The sequence below is a fragment of the Hyperolius riggenbachi genome, chromosome 3 (genome assembly GCF_040937935.1).
Source record: "Hyperolius riggenbachi isolate aHypRig1 chromosome 3, aHypRig1.pri, whole genome shotgun sequence".
NCBI lineage: Eukaryota > Metazoa > Chordata > Amphibia > Anura > Hyperoliidae > Hyperolius > Hyperolius riggenbachi.
Genome location: NC_090648.1, coordinates 97,417,217 through 97,432,925, shown reverse-complemented (window position 1 = coordinate 97,432,925; position 15,709 = coordinate 97,417,217). Strand labels below are relative to the sequence as shown.

The 15,709-nt window shown below is 46.5% G+C and overlaps 1 protein-coding gene across 3 annotated transcripts in view; it reads right to left on the bottom strand.

Moving 5' to 3' along the window:
* ANK1 (ankyrin 1) overlaps positions 1-13,810 on the bottom strand; it is a 460,733-nt gene extending 446,923 nt beyond the window's left edge. Inside the window, exon 1 of one of the 3 annotated variants that reach the window (XM_068274645.1) lies at positions 13,701-13,810. The gene's annotated coding sequence lies outside the window, so the exon portion shown is untranslated. The remainder of the gene's footprint in view (positions 1-13,700) is intronic. The other 2 variants (XM_068274648.1, XM_068274649.1) reach the window with 2 other exon arrangements.
* Positions 13,811-15,709: the final 1,899 nt, after the last annotated feature.

Genomic DNA, 15,709 nt, shown 5'->3' with positions numbered 1-15,709 from the left:
TGCTGTTATCTTGTGTTTGTGTTATACAATCCTACAGCCTGCACTTCCAGGAAACGTTTCTGCCCGCTCTGATTACCTAATTATAAACATGATTAACTGCTGCTGCTAGAATTACAGCAAAAATAATGAATGTGATTGCAAGCCCTTGTGTGAGTGTGCGACCTCCACCCACATAGTCCTTGTTTTTTTTACAAGATTGCATACAGATTTTCTACTAAAATTTTCTGTAGTCTACAAGTCATGTGACCTCGCTGGGATTTCTGAATAGGGATGATCAATGATATGCAAATATATCAGAGTTTATGCAAATGTATGTACATTTTTGCGCAAATATATGCAGCTTGAAAATGGACTCATTAATTTAAACCTCGGAGGGATTTGATTGGTCCATTGTCAAGCTGCATATATTTGCATAAAAATATACATAAATTTGCATAAACTCGGAACTATTTGCATCTCATTGATCATCCCTATTGCTGAACCATCTCCCGAGGTGAGAGGGATATGGAGGCTGCCATATGTATTCCTTTACAATAATACTGGCATTAGTAGTAGTGACTGAATCACAACCCTGAAACAAGCATGCAGCTAATCCAGTCAGACTTCAGTCAGAACATCTGATCTGCATGCTTGTTCAGGGACTACGGCTAATAGTATTAATGTCAGAGGATCAGCAGGACAGCCAGGCAACTGGTATTGATTAAAAGGAAAATGGATTGAAGGCCCCTTTTCAACTTGTAGTGTTAATGTACTTTCTGTCATGCAAAGCTCCCTCAGGTAACTTACAATTAGTAGCCTCCCTTTTCCATAGGTAGCCTCCTCTTCTTATGCAGCAACTCCCACTTTCCTGTCCAGCTACCATCTTAGGCAGAAGCTGCCCTAGGTCATGGCCTATGTTGCCTTTTCAGAAATACAATGTACAGGGACATAGGCTTCACATTATCCTGCACATTGTGCAGTGCTTTGCTGTGCGATGCATTATTGCACAGTGTTACCCTTATTACACACAGTGTTACCCTTATTACACACAGTGTTACCCTAATTACGCACATTGTTACCCTTATTACGCACATTGTTACCCTTATTACGTACAGTGTTACCCTTATTACGCAAAGTGTTACCCTTATTATTGCACAGTGTTACCCTTATTACGCACAGTGTTACCCTTATTACGCACATTGTTACCCTTATTACGCACAGTGTTACCCTTATTACGCACAGTGTTACCCTTATTATTGCACAGTGTTACCCTTATTACGTTGGGTTACCCTTATTACGCACAGTGTTACCCTTATTACGCACATTGTTACCCTTATTACGCACAGTGTTACCCTTATTACGCACAGTGTTACCCTTATTACGCACAGTGTTACCCTTATTACGCACATTGTTACCCTTATTACGCACAGTGTTACCCTTATTACGCAGTGTTACCCTTATTACGCACAGTGTTACCCTTATTATTGCACAGTGTTACCCTTATTACACACAGTATTACCCTTATTACACACAGTGTTACCCTTATTACACACAGTGTTACCCTTATTATTGCACAGTGTTACCCTTATTACGCACAGTGTTACCCTTATTACGCACAGTGTTACCCTTATTACGCACAGTGTTACCCTTATTACACACAGTGTTACCCTTATTACGCACAGTGTTACCCTTATTACACACAGTGTTACCCTTATTACACACAGTGTTACCCTTATTACGCACAGTGTTACCCTTATTACGCAAAGTGTTACCCTTATTATTGCACAGTGTTACCCTTATTACGCACAGTGTTACCCTTATTACGCACATTGTTACCCTTATTACGCAGTGTTACCCTTATTATTGCACAGTGTTACCCTTATTACGCTGGGTTACCCTTATTACGCTGGGTTACCCTTATTACGCAAAGTGTTACCCTTATTACGCACATTGTTACCCTTATTACGCACAGTGTTACCCTTATTACGCACATTGTTACCCTTATTACGCACAGTGTTACCCTTATTACGCAGTGTTACCCTTATTACACACAGTGTTACCCTTATTACACACAGTGTTACCCTTATTACACACAGTGTTACCCTTATTATTGCACAGTGTTACCCTTATTACGCACAGTGTTACCCTTATTACGCACAGTGTTACCCTTATTACACACAGTGTTACCCTTATTATGCACAGTGTTACCCTTATTACGCACAGTGTTACCCTTATTATTGCACAGTGTTACCCTTATTACGCACAGTGTTACCCTTATTAGGCACAGTAGTGGAGCACATACTATGCACAGTGGTACACGTACTACGCACAACGGGACACGTATTACCTACAGTGGTACACGTATTACACACAGTGGTATACGTATTACCTACATTTGTGAGCAACGCTTTAGGAAAAGTAGAGATAAACTGCCATATTTATTTCCTTGTAAACAATACCAGTTGCCTGGCATCCTGCTTATCTCTTTAGCTGCAGTAATGTCTGAACCACACACCTGAAACAATCATGTGTGTAATCTTCTCAGATCTTTGTTAAAAACACCTGATCTGCATGCTTGTTCAGGGTCTCTGGCTAAAAGTATTTGGAGAAGAGGATCAGAACTGCAGCCAAGCAATGTGTTTAAAGAGAACCCGAGGTGGGTTTGAAGAATCATATCTGCATACAGAGGATGGATCTGCCTATACAGCCCAGCCTCTGTTGCTATCCCTAACCCCCCTAAGGTCCCCCTGCACTCTGCAATCCCTCATAAATCACAGCCGTGCTGCTGACAAACAGCTTGTCAGAGCTGGCTGTGTTTATCTCTATAGTGTCAGTCTGCTGCTCTCCCCGCCTCCTGCAGAACCCCGGTCCCCGCCTGCATCCCTTCCCTCCCTGCTGATTGGAGGGAAGGGACGGGGGCAGGGACTGGAGCTATGCAGGAGGCAGGGGAGCAGCTGAGACTGACACTACAGATGTAAACACAGCCTCACAGCACGGCTGTGATTTATGAGGGATTGCAGAGTGCAGGGGGACCTTAGTGGGGTTTGGGATAGCAACAGAGGCTGGGCTGTATAAGCAGATCCAGCCTCTGTATGCAGATAACATTCTTTAAACACACCTTGGGTTCTCTTTAAAAGTAAATAAAATGTCAGCCTCCATATCCTCCTCACTTCGGGTTCCTTTTAAATGTCAGTTATGAATACATCCCAGCAATCTGTGATGAGAAAAGGGCAGTACAATGTAAACAAAGCCATCCAAGGGCTCACCCTGCACCTGCAAAAGTCCTGGCGGCGTTCATTACTATTCCCCCTCCAGGCACATATGTATACTGTAGTTATGTCGCCAGTGAGCTGGGTGCAGGGTACTTACCCTGCTATTGCTCAAATCCCCGGCGGCATTAAATACTATCCCCCTTCCTAGTCGTAACCACTTGGAGGGAGTGGTAATTCGGGGGTCCAGCGATCGCCGGAACCGAGAATTAACCTTACGTGCCCCGCACAGTATAACATTACTGCTATGGTGGTGCCTAGTTTCGGCACTGAGCTCCAAAACCACCGGCTTCGCTCCAGGGCGCCATGAGAGAGATGCAATTCAGCTGCCAGCCATTGTTGGCAGCCGAATTGCACTGTTTTTTTTTTTTGTAATTTGGGCTTTGTGTTTTGGGCCCAAATTACCCTCTGAGCGCTGCTATAGCCCTAATTCACATTACAGCTTTAAAGGGGTTCTGGAGAAAAAAAACAAACTGACACTTACCTGGGGCTTCTAATGCCCCCCTGTAGCTGCCATGTCCCGTGCCGTCCTCCTACGATCCTCCGTTTCCAGCCGCCGGTCCCGGTCCAATTCTTCCTCTATCTGGACTGCGGCTGCGCGGCCGTGCTCGCGTGAAAACCTTGTACTGTGCCTGCGCAGTAAGCTCCCGGAGACGCGAGCTGAAGTGCCCACTATTTGTCTTGTAAGACGAATAATTGGATATGACCCACGGCAGAGAATGGATGATTGTAGGAGAACGGCGCGGGACATGGCAGCTACAGGGGGGCGATAGAAGCCCCAAGTAAGTGTCAGTTTTGTTTTTTCTCACCCACCACAGAACCCCCTTAAAAGGGGAAGAGTTGACCAAGCATAAAGAAAAAAAAATCAGAGCTTTCATTTCAGATAAGTAAACCGTTGCATTTGAGCCTATTATGTCTGCTGATGTGGAACCTGCTTAAGACTAAAGTCTATTTTAGTTTTGTCTCTATACATAGTTGCTCTGTTCATTAAGCACTGTAACAGAACAGATGTGAAGGGAGGACACCTGTCCCTGTAAGCACACTGTACTAATCATCCTGCTACCTCCATATTAAATTTTGCTGGGCCAGGCTTTCCAAGACCTTGAATCGTCAGGCGCACTACTGCCCAGATTTACTGCTCTGCTGGAACTTTCTGAGTACTGAATAAATCCCAAATCTTTCCAGATGAAACTGAAGCGAGATATATATGTGATTTGATGCATTTCAGCTATGAAGCAGTGCTTCTACACTCTTTATTACACCCTCCAGCTCTCCAGAAGACGTCATGGTATGAAGCAGGCTCTGCACCAGAACCTACCAGCGCTTAGCTGAACGCTACTGAGATTTTACATTATGCCTCTGAGGCTGGACAGTGACGTGTTCATGCAAACAAGACCTGATTTTGTTACAACTGTCTGCTAGTAGACTGCAAGACTTACAACCTTTCCCGAGTCATATCAGACCAGGCATAAAGCTTTGTGAAATAGCAATCATGACGTGTATCACCTTGTTGGAATGCGGACTTAGCAATAGCGGTCACGTATGTCTAAGAGAACTAATGGAGAAGCATGTGATCAGTTTGGACAGGTGATAGATATGCAAGTTTCTGATTGGCATGATCATGTGCTAAAGCAGAATGTGATCGCAGCAAATCAGAGCTTTGCAAATCTATCAGCTGGTCAGACAAATCACATGGTTCTGCTAGGCATGACCACCACTGTTTAGTAGCCACAGTCTATTATGTGTATATCTATCAAGGCCCGCACCCACCTCCTGATTTTCCTGATGACTCTCCAGCTGATCGTCGATTTGCTGAGTAACAAGAGGTCGTTTCCGTGAACTTGCAGCGTGGGTAGAGGAGCACCATCACGCAAATGCTGTTTAGCGCTGCACGGTGATGACCGTTATGCCATATTGGATCTTCAAGATCCCGGACTACTCCCGCACAAAGTAACGCGATTGCTTGAAGTCTCGTTCGCGCCCGTCGTGTGACGTCGCACACACCTACCAACCAGAAGATGGATGGGTTGTGCACTCGTTGTTAGGGAGACGTTGCCGGATCCATCTTCCTGCAAAGTGAGGTGAGCATGTGGCTTTAGGTAAGATGCATTACCGGCTATAAGCACACGGTGTAAAGTGTTTAACAACAACAACAACAACAAATAACATTTGTAAAGCGCTTTTCTCCCGTGGGACTCAAAGCGCATAAGCATGGCTCCGACCATCGTGGTACAGAGGAAGAATTTTATAAATCTGAAAATGCCAGGCTAAACAGGTGGCTTTTCAGTCTGGATTTGAATAGCTCCAGGGATGGTGCTGTCTTTACTGGATGTGGTAGGGAGTTCCAAAGAGTAGGGGCAGCATGACAGAAGGCTCTGTCTCCAGATTTTTTGAGGTGCACTCTGGGAGTGACCAAGTTTATAGAACTTGCTGATCTGAGGTTGTGAGAGGTGTGGTGCAGCTTCAGCAAGTCCTTCATGTATCCAGGGCCCAGATTGTGCAGGGATTTGAATGTCAGCAGTCCAATCTTGAAGAGTATTCTCCATTCTACTGGTAGCCAGTGCAGTGAGCGAAGGATCGGTGTAATGCGACAGTGGCGAGGCTGGTTTGTTAGCAATCTGGCAGCAGCATTCTGCACTAATTGCAGGCGACGCAGGTCTTTTTTGGGGAGGTCAGCATAAAGGGCATTGCAGTAGTCCAGCCGTGATGTGATGAAGGCGTGGACTAGGGTTTGAAGATCTTCTGGGGGAATCAGATGTTTAATCTTTGCAATGTTCTTCAGATGAAAGAAGGAAGATTTAACTACAGATGAAATTTGGTTTCTGAAACTCAATTCCCCATCGATTAGTACGCCAAGGCTGCGCACAAGGTTGGAGCTGTTTATGTCTGAATTCCCAATCCTGATTGGTGTTGCTTTAGGATAGAGCTGTTTTGATGGCGAGCACTGGCTTTGGACAAACAGGACCTCAGTTTTGTCAGCATTCAGTTTCAACCAGTTATCATTCATCCATGCCTGAAGCTCAGCTAAGCAAGAGTTTATTTTTGGGGTAGGGTTTGTTCCACCAGGTTTGAAGGACAGGTATAGCTGTGTGTCATCGGCGTAGCAGTGGTACGTCAGGCCATGTCGTTGGATAAGTGTACCGAGTGGCAACATGTAGATTGCAAACAGCAGAGGGGATAGGATTGATCCTTGTGGCACTCCGAATTGTAGAGGTGCAGGTTTGGACATTATAGGTCCTAGGGATACTCTCTGTGTTCTGTCAGTCAGGAATGATCTGAACCACTGGAGGACTGATCCACTGATGCCACAGTACTCCTGCAGTCTGTTAAGCAGGATTTCATGGTCAACTGTATCAAAAGCAGCTGAGAGATCCAACAGGATTAGGATGGAGCATTCCCCTCTGTCCCTTGCCATGAGCAGATCGTTGCAGACTTGGATGAGGGCTGTTTCACAGCTGTGGTGTTTCTTAAAGCCAGATTGTAGAGGGTCCAGGATGTTGTTTACTGACAGCCTGGTTTCAAGTTGCAGATAGACAGCCTTTTCAATAACTTTACCTAAGAAGGGGAGGTTGGAGACAGGTCTGTAGCTGCTCATAGCATCTGGATCCATGGAAGGTTTTTTGAGAAGGGGCTTGATGATTCCTTCTTTTAGAGAGGTAGGAAACCTCCCTGCTTGCAGAGAGCAATTTACTATTTTGTGAAATGCTGGACCAAGCAGGTCAGGGCATTTCAGCATATGTTTAGTTGGTCCAGGGTCCAGGTCGCAGGTTGTCTGGCGGAGACGACAGAGGATGTCTGAGATCTCTTCCTCACTAATACTTTTGAAATCAGTCCAGGGTGTTAGGTTGTTTTTGCAGCTATTTCCATTAGTTGCATGAGTCTTGGGTGCTGTGGACTGAATGAGAGACCGAATAGAAGATACTTTGTCAGCAAAGTAGCAGGCAAATTTCTCACGTAGCTCCTTTGAGGGAGTTATAGTGGGTTTTAGACAGGATGGATTACATAGTCTATCAACTGTGCGGAATAGTTGGGCTGGTCTGTTGGCGGCCTTTGCGATCTCCTGTGATAGGTAGGAGGATTTTTTCTTGGTGATCGCATTTTGGTAGCTTTCCCGGTGAGAGACAAGGGTGTGTTTATCTTTTGAATTCTGAAATTTTCGCCACTTCCTTTCTAGTCTGCGCACTTCTTTCTTTAGGTCCTTTAGTGAGCTGTCAAACCACCGTGCATGGTGAAGTGGTGTAGATCTTTTGATGCGAACTGGAGCGAGGGCGTCATAGGCAGATGACACTGCATGGTTGTATATCAGGACCATGGAGTCTGGGTCTGCGCAATGATTGGTTAATGCGTCGAAGTTGAGGATATTCTGAACGTGCTGGGGTGAGACATCTTTCAGTGAACGGTATTTTATGAGTTCTTTCCCTCTGTGTTTTATCGCTGGTGCTGTCAGAGAGAAGTGGATGGTGTGGTGGTCTGACCATACCACTGGGTTTATATCCATGTGTGATATTAAAAGTCCGGAATGAAATATAAGATCCAGGGTGTGCCCTTTCGTTTAAGCAGCAGAGGTCTTTCTACAGTACATCCTGTGTCTGTTAAAGAAAACCTGAGGCGATTCCATGGGGGCAGATGGGACAGAGGCATGTTCCCTGCCTCATGACATGCCTCTGTGTCTTCCAACTGCCGCTCTCTGCCCCCCCCCCCCCCCCCCCCCAAGATTAGCGACACTATTTTTGCTATCTCAGAGGTAAACATCGGGAAGAGGGATTCCCTGTTTAAAGACAGCCCAGGGAGGGGGCCATGGGGGCACCACACATGGGGGTGCCACAGGTTTTCTCGCCTGGAGTGACAAAATGGCTACAAAAATCCACCTAGTGTTCTCTTTAAAAACGCCTTCCAGGGGCATTCCTGCTGGGTTTCCAGAGCTGCCATTGGGCAGCTCTCTCTCCCTTGCTGCACCCCCTGCCGCTCCCCCACCTCCCTGCATGCTGTGAATGAGAGAATTAATCTCTCATTCCAGTGTTGTGATCCGAAGGTCACAAAAGTGGAAGTGAGCCAGTGTGGACCACAGGAGTGCCGGGGAGTGGCGGTATTTGTGGCTTACTGATCCGCTCAGCCAGGCAAGGACAAGCGGTTGCCTGGAGCGCCGGGTGAGGGGGTGGGGGGATTGCCGCAGGGGGGGGCGCCCACATTCCCCCACCAGACTGTGGGACCCCCGTGGTGAACTGGCTGCGTCGTCTAATAGACAACTAGACACCATGCCAGTTCATCCCCGCAGCTCCCAGCTCCAGCCTGCATACTAGTCTTCCGGCAGGCAGAGCAGGGCTACGGCAAGATGGTGCCCGAAGCCCTGCACTGGAGACTATTTGTGTTTCCAGTACAGGGCTTCGGGCGCCATCTTCCCGTAGCCCTGCTCTCTGTCTGTCAGCGCGGGACTTTCGCAGACGTTGGCTGCAGGATGATCGTCGGGGGAGCTGCGCCCAGGGAGAGGAGTCTTCTGCAGGTGAGTAAATGCTTTTCTTTTTACAGGTGATCATTAGTTTTTGCCGAAACGCTGCCCACACTAGCATTATTTGGTAGTGAAACATTGCTGCATTAGTATCATATTCTAGTGAAACATTGCTGCATTAGGATTATTTTATGGTGAAACACTGCCACATTAGGATTATTTTATGGTGAAACGCTGCCTCATTACGATTATTTTATGGTGAAACGCTGCCACATTATGATTATGTTATGGTGAAACGCTGCCACATCACGAATATTTTCTGGTGAAACATTGCCGCATTACCATTCTTTTTTTAATGGTGAAACATTGCCGCATTACCATTCTTTTTTTAATGGTGAAACATTGCCGCATTACGATTATTTTCTGCTGAAAGATCGCCGCATTACGATTATTTTATTTGACGGTGAAACATTGCCGCATTACGATTATTTTCATGAGAGGGCACAACCACCGAGGGCGGGCTGCAGGGGCACCACACGGGGAAGGCCGCCACAAGTTTTCTCGCCTGTGAGTGACAAAATGGCTAGAGGGCACAGGATGGCTACATGAGACTGGTAGAAGCCCCAGGTAAGTGAATTTTTTTTTTTTGCCTGACAATTCCTTTAAAGAAAGCTGTGAATAAACTTGTTTGTTCTTGGTGTGTAACAGCCAAGAGAGCCTTTAGCCATGAGGCTGATTTATATGTTTCTCCTGTGTTCTACATTGCTGCACACTGAAGCTAAGTACTCACGGGGGGACAATTGTAGCTGTCGCTGCACACGGGAGCGTGTGCGCGACAGTTCGGCGACAGCTCGTCGCCAAGTCCCTCTGCATACACACGGCAGCAGAGGGATTAGCGATGCGGCGGAAGCTGTCGCCGAGGTTCCTCCCCCCCCGCCGGATGCTCCGTGTACTGTGTGTGGGTAGCTGTCGCTAGCCCGCATACACATGCGGGGCTAGCGACAGTTCCGGCGATGTTGCGGCGACGGCTGTAGCCGGCGATTGAACATGTCAATCGCCTGGCAACAGCTCCGACGGGCGACGGTTCGGGGCGCGCGCGTCATACACACGGACGAACCGTCGCCGCAACACGCGCGTGCCACGTGGTTGCGGCGACGGCCGTACCCCGTGTGTATGAGCCTTAAGAAGCTAGATTATGTAGCCTTTCTAAAACACCTCATATTAGAACATTTTTCATGACTCTAGCACAGGCTGGATTTTTTTTTATAAAAATGTATCAATCGAGTTGCAAGCACATGACTAATATCACATAGCCACCATTTCTCTAACTATGCAGCAATCATTCCTATGATCTAATATAACCCACCTATGATCTAATATAACCCAGGTGAGAGCTGAAAACTTTTGCAACCTATTAGAAAACTATTTTAAATAAATACAAGCCAGGCTTTCTGGGTTAATTAAGTATTGTTTAAAATGAAACAAATAAGGCAACCTCCAAATGGCTCTCGACTTAAGATCATTTTTAGGGTCTTTTTCCACTTGAGCCACACGCGTCTGCGAGACGCGCGGCGGCACATCCGGGTCTGCGGCTACGCAGACAAATCCCTGATTAGCAACTTCCCGCACCATTTTGGATGGCAATGTCGGCTGAATCGCTAGGGCAAGCGATTCGGCCGGAAGTGCCATTGTACCCTATGGCAGTTTCCCTGCACGATTTGCCTGCTGGGAATGTCTGCGGATTCGGTGCGGAGACCGTGCCAGTGAAAACGGGCCCTTAATGTAGTGGAGCTAAGTGAAAAATGTTATTCTCTGCTTTTACTAATAATAAGCACTTGGAAGTGACAGGTTTGCCCTGGGATGATCGGACGTTTGCCCTGGGATGATCGGACACCACCAATCTGTCAGCACTCAGAAGCAATATTACTCTGTCTAGAATAAGGAATACAAACAACTTAAAAAAGCATTAAACATTTATGGTTATCCGGACTATGTCTTTGTAAAAACAACAGCTAACACAAAAGCAAAGACCAGACCAAGACCAGAGGAGGGCAGCAGAAAACACCTATTATACTGTACAGGGCTAGCCCCAAAGATCAGTGGCATGTGCCACAAATCTATTCTGGGGTGCCCCAGATGACCCTCAGGCAGAGTAAGGCTGCAGGTGGCAGTACTCACCTCTGACCGCTTGGTCTCAGCATCTGCCATAGAGCATGCTGGGAGCTGCAGTGCCTCAATGGTGGGCATGCTGGGAGCTGCGATGCATAAATGGGGGTGTGCTGTGGTGTCTCTATGGGGGCAGGAAGGGAGCTGTGGTGCCTGAATGGGAGGCCTGAGGGAGCAGGGGAAGGGGTCTACTAGAAGGTCAGGAAATGCTATGGGGGGACTGCCAGCCAACCTGGCAGCAGGCCAGCCTGCCCAGCAGAAAGCCAGACCAGCCAGCACAGAAGCTAAGTAACGCTGCCTAGTTATGTTTAAGTGGTACTGCATATTTATATGATATGCTTCATTTTATTTGTATTAATGGAGAGGGGGCTTCATCCAACATTTTGCTGGGCAGGCCTACTTAGACCGTTAAGTTCATGTAAATTTGGTTCCACCCATGACCACACCCACATTCTGGTGAATAGCCACACCCATTTTTCATCTGGAGTGCCTAAAAGTGCCCCGGATTACTAAGGATCCTAGCAACGCCCCTGATACTGTATGTACTGTAGCTTGAATGCAGGCGACAGAGTACCCAGCAAGCTCATGGGGAATCAGAACTCATAGGAGTGTGTAAGGGGGCTAAAAGGGATCAAAAAGCCTTCTTACAAATGCTATGCAAAACAGAAATGTGTCTTCTTAAAATAGAAGGTATTTGTGATTATTCAGGTTGGGGTGAGTATATGAGATGCCCCACAATGCATCACTGCTGAATATGCAAATCATCCCGTAGTTGTCCCTGAAAGCTAAACAGAACTATTCCAGAACCGCTGGAATGAAATGATGTGTCAGCTTGTTGAATGTACAGAGCCACAATAATACTACATGCATACAGACAGTTTTAGACTGGTTGATCCTCATCAGCGCAATGGCTTTGGGTAATATGGCTCTATGCGGTAGGTCTTGAAACACCCAGAGTTACGGACTGCCCAGCAAGCTCACAGTGAACCAAAACTCATTAGTACGTTTTAGCCCTTTACACACTCCTAGATCTGGTTCACCATGAGCTTGCTGGGCGATCTGTAACTATGGGTGTTTCAAGTCCAACTTTATAGAGCCATATTAATCCATAACAGTTGAAGGGACTTTGATTGCAGGCCAGTTGGACCTCCCCCACACCACAACCAAGATACCCCCATGGTAACCTTCCCAGCATCCTCTTGCTATAAAATGTTAGCACTGATCATAGGAAAATGTTAACGCTAAACAGAAAAATGTCTCCAGCAGAGTACAACGTCCATTGTGTCCAGCTGAGAAGATTCTTAGCAGGTCTGCAAAGTGTAATGAACTCAAATATCGCTGCACATATCTGCAGATACATGGTTAGTCACTGAGCTACACGGTCAAGCCTTTTGTGTTGTACTCAGTGGTGACTCAAGAGGTCCTGTCCTTTGGCATTTGTTAATGAGCTCAATGCCTGGGCTACACAAGCAAAATCAGAAGGCACTTAATAAATGTACCCCTGTAGTTATATTAATCATTGCAATTATTCTCAGTACTGTCTTCCCTTGTAAGACTACTGAAAATGGCATTTCTACTACAATGAAGACACCATCAAGGAGTCACCTGTATTACAAATGATAAGTAGCTTTTGCCAACCAAAAACACAGCCACTGTAATGCCACTACAGATAACACATTTGTCCTTGAAGCTGCAAATCAGAGACCGGTTTCTCTAGCCATCGCCTGACTCTAGGGCTGGTTTAAGCTCTAATGAGGCCCTGAGGCAAAGGCATCCTGCCCCCCCCTAAAAGGGCCCCTAAACTGGCGGCTGTACCTCCAAAGATGGATGGATTCGATGGGGCTCTGGGCAAGGTAGTAGCTGTCACTCATCTACATGGTGTTTTGGGTAATCTGAGGTAGAGTGGTCAAAGAAAGAGACTTTTTGGCTCCAGATACCCACTAGGCCCCAGGCGCCTGCCTTGGTTGCCATGTCGATGATCCTGCTCTGCCGCAGGCTAATGTGCAAGGGGAAATGGTGTGGTGCAATCGTCCTGCCCCAGGCTCTCCTGCCGCAGGGTAATTTGTAAGGGGAAATGGTGCAGTGTGGTCATCCTGCCCCGGGTTCTCCTGATGCAGGACAATCACGCCGCATATGACCACATATGAAATGGTCCTAAGGGCGCTTTCACATGGGCAGCTAAGCAGTTTACAGGGCTGCACTCAGTGAGCAATTGCCAAGCAAGAGCGAGCAGTTACTAATCAGCAGTCTTTTCACTGCCTATCAGCTGCTGGTGTGAAAGGGCCCTTAGGTGTGTACCTAGCTTTAAAATGGATAAATGACAACAAAAATGTACAGAACACAAATGTTGCAAAATAATAATAAAACAGGTAATGGCTGCTCTACCTCAGGTGATCTGCCCTGAAAGGTGGAATTACACCGGCACATAGGAAGACTCTCTCCGCACAGGTGTGAGAGGAGAGCTGCAGACGAAATTACTGCACCATAATTCATCAATGATCTAAGAATAGAACTGGCTCAAATTTATTATTCACTGGGACACATAAAAGCACATTATTCAGGCCATATTTATTTGTCTTTGTGCGCATTAACAAAACAGCCTTATAAAGCGCATGTTGTGCAGAAGCGTTGTTTCCCGATCACATTAACCCCTCTGACGCCTCACTTCTGATCTTCTCTTCTCTCCTTCACTTACACATACAGAAGCCTAAATTATTCATGAGTCCCGTGGTGCTGAATTGACAAATCCTCAGCAGACGCTGAGTCTCAGGACAAACATTACACAGGAGTATTATGAGAGGGCAGGTTTAACCCTTTTCATCTGGAGGTTCACCACTTACCCTTCAGAGAACACAGAGGCCTGTGGAGGGCCAGGGGGGTGCAGCTCCTGGGACAGGCACAGTGCAGAGAGCCCAGCTTGGCAGCAGATTCCATCCTGGATGGTTCTACTCTCTACTGGAAGACAAGAGGAAGAGAGAGAATCCTGGAGTAGCTGTTACATCAATGCCAAATACTGCAGAGAATAAAGGTAGCCACATGAAGAGCAATCACTTAGATCTAGATTTTCCAAATTCAATTGTTCAGACCAGTGTTTCTTCGCATTATTGGAGCATGCACCTCTTTAGCAAGGAGTACCCCTTAGACCAGTGTTACACTTATTTTTTGCATTGCGGTGGGGATGTGATGCTCCTGCCGATCCCACCACAACGCAAAAAATGACAAACATATGACCCTGCGGCAGAACGCGCAACCCGAACTAACGCTCTGTGACGTATTCTCTGCCAGGCATAAAGTGCATCACTGATATTCCTGTCCATCTGCGGATGCGTGCACCATGCAATGCACCATCATTTACACTACATGCGTCACCCATAGGCTTGCATTACAATAGACCCTGTGCGGTAAGCATGGTGCCTGCGGTAACTGCTGCTGCCATTTCACTCTTGCAGGATGCAGGGCGCCAGAAGCTTCCGGCGCACTGCATCATATCCTATTCAGTGCGAAAGGCTCCACTGCTTTAGCGTCACCATACGGCAAATCAGAGCAACCCAACGCAGGATTACCCTGCAAGAGTGAAAGGGCCCTTAGGTTACTTTTACACTGTACCCATTGCACACCCTGAAAAATAACATCACAATGGAAAGTCGCACTGCACGCTGCTGGTTCAATGTGACGCATATAGTATAGCCTTGCACCGCAACCATTATGCATCGAAATCGTTGCACCACATATGCACCATTGTGGAAGCACCATTACAATTATAATTGTATCACATTGCAATGTGATTATACTGTCCATTGCACCGCAACACAACAGACGTGGGGCTTGATTCACTAAGACAAATAACATGCCTTATCCGAGTTACATGCCTTATCAGAGTTAACACGCCTTATAAACCGAGCGCTACAAACTTATGCCTGCTAACTGCCAATCCACTCGTCCTGCCCTGAGCCCCTGCGAGTTCGTATCGCTCGCTATGCTACTCTGATAAGGCGTGTTATCTCTGATAAGGTGTTTTAACTCAGAAAAGGCATGCTATTTGTCTTAGTGAATCAAGCCCATGGTATGAAAGGAGCCGTAGGCAGGGTTCATACTTACACATTTACTGTAAATTATAAAAATTTAACTCAATTATTATTATTGATTTATAAAGTGCAAACATATTCTGTGGTGCTGTACAAAGTAATAAACACGGGGTACAAAACAACACAGACAATGGTGAGCACCGATATACAATACACAGAATTGGTAATAACTGTGACAAAAGTAACATGATTAATAAAATGAAGGCAAGCCCTGAGATGAAGAGGGGCCCGGCTGGCAGTGAAACAGTCCAGGAGGATGGGGGAAGCCTCCAGAGGATCAAGAGGTTGCCCTCTAAAGTGGTAAGTAACTTTCTTTTGTTTGTTTTTTTAGCTGATTACAGGTGTGCTTTAAAGTATATGGAGGGTGCCATACTTATTTCCATTTAAATAATACCAGTTGCCTGTCTGTCCTGCTGATCTATTTGGCTGCAGCAGTGTCTGAATCACACCTGAAACAAGCATGCAGCTAATCTTGTCAGATCTGACAATAATGTCAGAAACACCTGATCTGCTGCATGCTTGTTCAGGGGCAATGGCTAAAAGTGTTAGAGGCAGCGTATCAGCAGGGTAGCCAGGCAACTGGTATTGCTTAAATGGAAATAAATATGGCAGCCTCCATATCGCTCGCCTTACTGCAGGCTTAGCATGCCTTATCAGAGTTAATGTGCCTTATCAGTAGGGACATTGCAAGCCCCAAAGATCAGTGGCACGTGCCACGGATCTATTCTGGGGTGCCCCGGATGTCCCCCAGGCAGAGTCAGGCT